This window comes from Meriones unguiculatus, chromosome 5 (genome assembly GCF_030254825.1).
Source record: "Meriones unguiculatus strain TT.TT164.6M chromosome 5, Bangor_MerUng_6.1, whole genome shotgun sequence".
Classification (NCBI taxonomy): Eukaryota; Metazoa; Chordata; class Mammalia; order Rodentia; family Muridae; genus Meriones; species Meriones unguiculatus.
The window spans coordinates 45,386,543-45,393,183 of NC_083353.1; the positions used below are offsets into that span (position 1 = coordinate 45,386,543).

The window sequence follows — 6,641 nt, forward strand, 5'->3', positions numbered from 1 at the left end:
TCCAAGACTGAGTTTTCCAGGCTTTGTTCTGAGTTGGGTCTGAGGACTCAAGCAATGTAACCTGTGATGGGATTGGCATGTTTGTGGGTGCAGGGCACTTGCAAAAGGATGGCAGGAGGCTCTTTCTAAAGAATTCCCATCAGGCTGCTTGTAGGCCTCAGTTCTCAACATGGGAACCCATCTTGGGGCAGGTAGAACAGGCAGACTGGAAACTATAGCACTAGGGAGAGATTAGTTACAAAGGACAGAAGGAAAAGTGAATAAAATGAAGTGAAGTAATGCACTCACCTGGTGCTGAGGGTGGCTCCAAGGTCCCTTTTCATTGGAGTCATGTTCTTATATGAGGCGGCCTTTGTCTTAGCAGGTGGCAGGCAGCAGCAGCACAGATGTCTGAGGCCGTTCATGATTGTCTTCTTCACCCGCTTCCAGCGTTGACGCTGGTTGTGGGGGGAAGCTGTGCCAGTGTCCTGAGGCTGGCCAAGTGTGATGTTGTCCTCGGTCTCTTTTTGAGGGAGAGCTGTGCCTGCGTCCTGAGGCTGGCCAGGTCTGATGTTGTCGCCCTCGTTCTCTTCCTCCTTGGTCTCTTCAGTTATGATGGTATCCTCCTTGATCTCTTTTGTTGTGATGGTATCTTGTATGATGGTGTCTGGTATGATGGTGTTTCCCTCGTTCACTTCCTCCTTGGTCTCTTCAGTCATGGTGTCCTCCTTGATCTCTTTTGTTGTGATGGTGTCTCATATGATGGTGTCTGGTATGATGGTGTCCTCCTTGGTCAATTTTAGTGTGATGGTGTGTGGTAGGATGGTTTATTGGGGCAGGTGGGACAGGGAGATTGGAAACTATATCACTATGGGGAGAAGTTTTTTTTTTTTTTAAATATGGAACACTTCACGAATTTGCATGTCATCCTTGCGCAGGGGCCATGCTAATCTTCTCTGTATCGTTCCAGTGTTCCAATTTTAGTATATGTGCTGCCGAAGCAAGCACAAGAAGTTTTACTTTGTGGAAAAGATCATATTTCCTGCCAAGAAACGGGGAGTAAAGGACAATCACTACCCAGACAGCAGTCTGTGATGTTTATGCAGGCTGGGGGAGAGAGCAAGGGATCAGTGTGCCACATAAAGCTTTAGGGCACCTCTGCACCTCAGCCCTTCCCCTCCCCTCAGTGCTGGAGGCTATAAGAACTCACACCCTGCATGGCTTTTACATAGGTGTTGAAGATTCAAATTCAGTCTTTATGCTTGTGCAGAAAGCACTGTTACCTCACCCCTACCCAGCCCAGACCCCTCCACCCCTCCAGCCTCTCATTGGGTTTCAGAAGATTACTGTTTTTTCTTCTTTTTCTGAATGGTCATTCTACACCAATTAAGAATTCTCCACTGTGCCATTCCTCAACCCCTGGCAAACACCATTGCATTTTCCTTTCTTGAAAAATTACAGTACAGTACTCTCAGTTCCACCCCTAGATATACAGAAGCTTGTCATTCTGTGACTGACATGTCACGGGAAGTATGTGTTCCTCTGTGGTGGACCTACACCTACAGGTGGCTTTCCTTCCTGTTTAAGCTGAGTAATAGTCCATGATATATAAAGGCCACACGTGGTTGGTACATTCATCTGCTTACGGACAGAGAGTTATTTCCATCGTGGCTGTGGTTAAGTGCTGTTAATATAAACAAGCAAGCATCTGAGACTTTGAATCAATTATTTTTCCATAACTATGAAAGAACTGTTGATGAATGATATGCGATTTTGTGATAATGCATCCATATTTAATTAGGTAAAATACAAAGTGTTAAGGTGATTGGCTTATTAAAAAGTGCTACACAGTGTAGCTTCTTGATGAGTGCACAGAGCACCCTAATCTGTGATGTGTAACAGGTGGCCCCTGCTGACACCAAGCAGAAATGCGCATGAAGACATTTGGCTCAAATTTCCACAGGTGTTGTAACCCACATTTCAATGGAAGCAGTTTAACAAAGCAGGAGTCATTTGTTCAGTTTTCTGGAGGAGCATGAACACTAGCCTGGGATTCACCATCTGTCAGCGAGCATCTGTCAGTTGGCTCCTTAAGTGCACTCGTCCTTCAATTACTCGTTAAGCATGTGCTGTCCTCCCCACCAAGGATCATAAGAAGCAAGCAATTCGTTTCTCAGTGCCAATGAACAGCAAGGGGCTGACGGTGGCGTAGCCATTGGAGACCATCATGTGGATACTGTGGTGGACTGGGTCACTGTCCTGCATCAGTCTTGAGGCAGATATGATGCAGTCCAAACAGTACATCAGGACGAAGAAGTTCATGACCAGCAGGATGGTCCTGGTGGCCCTTTGCAGTGGGGACACTTTTGCAGAAAGGCCGGTTCTGTGAAGGCGCCTAGCCTGTTTCTTGTGTCTGCACAAGAGAGCCACCATGTACCCACTGCAGAGGGCCATGAGACCTAGAAAAGACACATCTCGAAATATCCTCAGTATGGAAAATAAGGGTCTGCTGCTATACCCCATAGGTAAAATAATGCAAGATTCTGTGACAAATATGAAACCATGTGAGGTGACATTGAACTCAGCAACATAGGAGAAGGAGAAGTGAGCACCACAGGACATGTAAAGGCCCATAGCACAGGAAGGGGGGACAGGCTCTGCTGTGGGGATTTAGGTTTGAACTTTGCCAGACAGGTGCTTCTGGGACTGAGGATGATGGCCTGAAGGATGCTCAGCAGGCAGGTGACACAAAGAGAGAGGCCCCTCAAAAGCCTGTGCAAGTGGAACAGGGAGTTACACTTGATGTCATTCTACATATTCTGAGATGCAAGAATGTCAGCAGCTGCGAATCCAATGACTGTTAGCATCCCAAGGTGGATGAGGGCCAAGAGACTGATGAGTGGGTCAATGATCCGGAGCCTGCTTTCAAGAAGGAACTCAAAAAGGTGGAAGAGGAAGAGGATAATGTTGAAGGAGATCCCAATGCCTACCTCAGAGAAAAATGTATAATGTGTCAACAGCTCCATAAAGGGTCTTGATTCTTCTCATTGTATGAGACAAGGAAATAGAGTAAACATTTGAGAAGAAAGGCAAGAGAAATTATTCATCACAAACACTAACAGCAACATTGGTACCAAACACTATTGCCTTTAGGAATATTGGTGGGCCCAGCCCAATACACCCCTCTGTACTCAAGTTTTCCTGAGTGCCAAACCTTCTCATTGTCAGTCATGCCTGGATTGTGTACCTATAGGTGCGCTCCCTTGCTGCTTCAAGTTTCCTGTGTATTAAAATGATCATGTATTACAGAAATGATTCCTTACCACTGCCTCATTTTGAGTTTTTGGGGGGGCATTGCCTGGTTTTTGTTTTGTCATCTTGTCAGGTATAGGAAAAGCTTCAAAAGTTTTGATTATTTCCCCTTTCTGTTTCCGTTGTTGCACTAAAACACCATAATCAAAACTGGCTTAGAGGAGGACAGGGTTTATTTGGATTAACTCTCAGGTCATAGACCATCGTTAATGAGAGGTGAAATCAGGAGCACAAAGCAGATAGTCAAGTCATAGCCACAGTCAAGTGCAGAGAGAGGAGGCTGAAGCCAGGGCTTGGAGGTTAAGAGCTCTGGCTGGTCTTGCAGGGCCTTTGAGTTCAGTTCCAGCATCTAAGTCAACTGGCTTACAGCCACCTGTCACTCCAGCAATAGGGCATGGATGACCTCATCTGGCCCCTAGGGCACCTGCGCTCATCTGCATATAATGCAAACAAATAATTAAATATAAAATTAAATAAATCTTGAGTTAAATTATAAGGAAATGTTGATGAAAGACATTAGATAGAGTATTTACTGTAATATACGTGTTTGGCCTGGAGAGACGGCTCAGTGGCTAAGCCTACATTTAGAATATATGTTTACATGCCGAATTCTGCCCTCTGTGAGCACTGCACATGCAAACAGCACACTGATATATACACAGACATAACACACACACACACACACTTCAAATAAGTAAATACAACACAATTTAAGGCGCCTGTTTATGTTTTCATTCACATTTTTTAAACAGGAAGACAATGTTGCTGTAAATTTGTCCCCTCATTATGGAAAAGGAATTTCATCAGAAAGTTAAGGTGTGTAAGGTGCTTGCTTTCTGTAGCTTATTCTGTGTCCATGTACTTAAGGATCCATAAGTTCCCCAGAGAGGAGGGATGTGTTTAGCACCCATGAACAAGTTATGCTATTTAAAGTTTCAGAACTGAGGTAGACAATTGTAAAAATCTCAACAAGTGGACTTCTCTTCCATTTTAATTGGCATAGATTTTTACTTAGATGAGGGTTACAGTATCTTAATTCAGCACATCTCTGTGTCCTGCTCTGACGAAGGCAGGATAATTTCCACCTTTTCAAATACTGTCATTTCTCTGTGTTTGACACCTTCAGGTCTTTGTGTTCCTTTGGAACATGCAAGCACTTGGTGTGGACAACAGCTATGCTGCAGTGCTCTAAGGCATGAGCACCATGACCTCACACAGCCTCTGCTCTGAACCTAACTTTCAGTCCTGTTCCACTGTCTCTTTCTGGAATTGACTGACCATTCTTCTTGCTATTTTGTGTAATCAGCTTTCATCTTGACTGAGAACAGACAGTTGGCTCCCATCAAAAGCTCAGCAAAGATGTCAATCATAGACATTTATCTGTTTCAGTCTTTAATGGGTTACAGTTGATCACTAGGACCCAACACAACCTTTGTGACATGCATGTATTTTAGTACATGTGTTTAATAAAAGGGAAAAAGGAATATTGAAATATATTGTTTGTATATATTATACACTGGTAATATCATAAGAGTAACTTCAGATCTAGCTCCCTGCTCCTTTACCTCATTTTAAACACAAGATTACAGACATAGCAATATAATCCTCATACCATCCCAAACTTTAATTACTTGTGAATCAAAGGTGGTGGATGCTGTCATTTTCAGTGTGGTTTGGCTAACTGCCCTTACAGATATTAAGGGACAGGGTTGTCTGGGTGCTGTGGGCCTACAATAATGATTATGATTTGTGAGTTTATTTATAATTACTTTAAAGCCATTGCAAAGGTTTTTCTACAGGTTAAATTCACAGATACAGCAAAGGGAAAAGTAGCCCTTTTCTCCAGAGTACAGTCCAGTTATACTCTGTTGGCATCCCAGGCACCAGGTCACCTTCCTCAATGCAGCCCCAGGAAATGCTGTAAAAAATATTCCATTAGTCATCTATTACAGACAACTAAACCAGCAATCACGTTCCTCAGGCAAACATGGCTCACATATGTAAACATCATGGCTCATTAAAGGAAAGACATACAATGACTTCTGAGCCAATATACCACTGTTTCCTTTAAAAGAAAAAAGACTTTAAAATGTTTCATTTTTACTTTATGTGTAAATGTAGTTTGCCTCCTGAATTGCTGAAGTGTCCCTTGCCTAGCCACTGTGTCCTGCACCAACAGTGCATTTTGCACATGGAGAAATCACACTCTTTCTGCCTCTGCTGCTCTGAAGAAAGGGAAGGAGATCACGGTCACAGAAAATGAATTTCTGAAATGTGACATCTGACTAACCCGCATCTGGGAATTTTGTGCATTGGGATGGAGGTGTGGGCCTCTTCATGCAGATTAGAAAGCATGCCCAATATAGAGAAAGAAGCAGCAAGGAGAAATCTGCACTTTCATTAGTGAGAGCCAGCAGCGAAGGCTGGACCTCAGAGCAAAGTGTTGCTAAAAGTCACATCACACAGGGATCTAAGAGCAGTCTCTTCAGTTCCACAGAGTGGCATCCCATGAGAAGCTAAGTCCTTCACCATCCTGTGAGAAATAGAACCTCACACAGCCCCAAACTAGGGACACATTTCATAGATAGTGGACTTGATGCAGTGGTCACGACAAAAGCAGAGAGCAGAAAGCCCTAACAGACCCTGCTCCAAGTTTGGTCACTTATGACCTATCTGGTGGACAGAATCCAGGGTGAAGTTTGAGGGCAGGATGTCTGTCTTCTCCTCTGCAGCATGGGTTCAAACATATCTGTTTCTGAATGAGAAGATGGTGCATAGTGTGGTTGCCCCACACTTACACCTCATGTCCAGACTCATGCCCACAAAGGACTTTGGTTTGCCGTGATCATGTTGCCTGACAGCAGCATGTCACAACATCACCACCTAAGGTGAAGCAAAACTCGGCAAAAGGCCTGAGGGGTGTGGCTGTACTGTTTGTGGTTGGGATTGGACTGCAGTTAAATGGAGAACCTGTCCTTCCTATTGTGCTGTTCTGCTTGGAAAATTAGGGACACTGGGGAGACATGGCTAGCACCACAGTGAAGGCAAGACAGCCACCAGCCAGGTGTAGACGCTGCATGCAGAGATACCATGGAGGGGCTGCAGTCCGGGATGCTATGAGCCAACATCTGGGAGGGTTCAATTAAGGACCGGCAGCTAGCTCCGAAGACAGCTAAGAAATGTCCACTGTATTTGTACATGGATAGGATTGTGAGGTTCAGCTTAGGGTCACACCGGCAGTTAAAATATTCGTAATAACCACTGTTAAAAATCTCTCTGTAGTAGTCAGTGGAAAGAAAATACTCTTTAAACATAAAGAAATAAGAAGACTTAGAGGAGTGCTCTACAGA

General features: G+C 44.1%; 1 pseudogene; it reads right to left on the reverse strand.

Moving 5' to 3' along the window:
* Positions 1-872: 872 nt before the first annotated feature.
* On the reverse strand, positions 873-987 carry LOC132654497 (U6 spliceosomal RNA; annotated as a pseudogene).
* Between the last annotated feature and the right edge of the window lie 5,654 nt (positions 988-6,641).